Source organism: Strigops habroptila, chromosome 13 (genome assembly GCF_004027225.2).
Source record: "Strigops habroptila isolate Jane chromosome 13, bStrHab1.2.pri, whole genome shotgun sequence".
NCBI classification, from domain to species: Eukaryota; Metazoa; Chordata; class Aves; order Psittaciformes; family Psittacidae; genus Strigops; species Strigops habroptila.
This window is the reverse complement of record NC_044289.2, coordinates 14,603,489-14,605,596: the sequence shown is the minus strand read 5'-3', so window position 1 is coordinate 14,605,596 and position 2,108 is coordinate 14,603,489.

The window sequence follows — 2,108 nt, the reverse complement described above, 5'->3', positions numbered from 1 at the left end:
CATCTTTCCCGTTCCATCTCTAATCAGCAGGGTAGTAAATTATATCTGTAGTGTCAGGGGGTGCGCTTAGAAATCAGCGTCCATATAACTTGTGTTTGAGAGTCTCAGAAGAGCTGGCTCAGAAGATTGAGGTCTGCAGATGTTCCTTTATCATCAACAGCAGAAAAGCTGGAAAAGGGCTAGTTTGTCTTCTAAAAAGGCTGTCATTATATCCCAGATAACTACAAACTGGTAATCCCGGACAACATAATGGTATAGGTGAAAGGGAATTCAAACGATGAGGAATTAAAGGCTAGGAATAAAACTAATGGGTTTATGAAACAGAGGCCTCTAGGAGAAGTCTGAATTCATTAGCTTAGTCATGGTTATTAGGTAGCTCTAATATGCTTAACGTTTTGCACAGCGTTTGACATAGTTTCACATGGCGTTTGGATTAAGCCACCTGAGGAGGAGCAATGGAATGGTGCTGGGAGCAGGTAGCTGGTGGGGATTGTTATCCTATGGTGGGAGCTTTGCTGGGGGACTGGGATGCTGAGGCCTTGGCATGTCCCTCCATCAGGTGTAGTCAATTCAAGTGGCTGTACTTCATCCAAGAAGGCACTCAGGTAAGTTCTCAGCGCTGGATTTAACCCTGCTACAAACCCCTGGCTATTGCAGGATCTGTTCCAGAGGTACCTTTTTTACAGTGCCCAGAGCAGCACTGCAGACAGCATCTTCCTAAGCCAAGAAATGGGATCTTCACCTTCCTGTCTCCCAAAGATGCTGAGGGGTCCATGTGGACAAAAGGAGCAGCTGAAACTGCCAGAGGGCTGGTGGGTCAGGAGATCTTTGGACTTGAATCAGAGCTGGGATCTACTGCCTGGGGTGAGGCAGGGTCAGAGGAACGAGGTGCTTGCCTTTGCTTTCCATCTCACCCTCTGTTTTCTGGCACCTTATGGACAATGTTTATGCTTTGAAAGGAATGCAGTGATGGAGTGTGCTGGAGTAGCCCTGCACGACCATCCCTGTAGCTCCCAGGGGGTCTTTTCTCCTCTCTTCCTTAGCCCTGCCATGCTGATGGTCCTTGCAGCACTCCCCACACACAGTTATCCAAACCTGAAGTTACTCTTCATGGGATCACTTTGACTCTGCAAAGGCAGGCTCAGTCCTGGCTTAGAGCTGTACATCCCTGTGCAATTCTGCCTCCTTAAGCTACTGGAAGCAAGAAGCAATGCTGCCCAAACCTCACTCTTTCTCCTAGCACCACTTTAGCTTAGCAATAACCCACAAGATACACAAATTCACCCCAAAACGGGACCGAAGCTATTCATTCTTCTACTTGGTTTCTAACATTCACTTGAAAGGCCACATCACCGCTGTGAAAGATGCACCAGGAGAGCCGATGAGCACAGGCAGAGCCTCTCGGAGTTGCTAGGTGACTGCTGCCCTCAGGGCACGATCCCCCAGCACTGCCTGCTCCCGGGATGAGTAATGCATCTCATTTGCATCCATTGGACAAAAGTGCTGTCACTTGGGTCTTGCTGGTTGACTCATTCCTGCTGGGAGCAATGGATTATGTGGGTGGCCGAGAGAGGATTCTTCCATCCCAGAGGTGCTCAGCCCCCAGAAGCAAACATCTCGACTGGGCTAGGGTTGGCCCCAGGGAGCATCCCAGTCACCTATGACTCCATGGTCCCAATGGCAAAGAGCTGCTCTTGGCACATGAGTACAGCAACAGCAGTAAATGGCTTGTCTGTTGACCAGCGCTCTTTGACTCACAATCAAAGACCTTGTCTGAATTGTTTTGGACTGACCCTAAAGGGGTCCTAAAGCCTTTCACATCCCAACTCTAGAGATGGGGAGAGCATGATACAGGGAGGAGGATGATGTGGCTTCTTCCAGGTCTGGCTGGGCCTGGAATTCAGGGTGCAAGCAAATGCTTGTGACATTCCTGTGGACTTCCAAGGCTTTTGAGTAATTTCTGAAGCTAAAGGCAGTTGTGTAACATTGAAAAGTCGTTTGGCTTATCCTCCCTCTGGTTTTGTATGTAAGACGAGATTTCAGGTTAAATGCTGTTCTGGCAGTGGTCCAGTGATATTAGGGGTGAATTGATGAACACATCTTTTAAG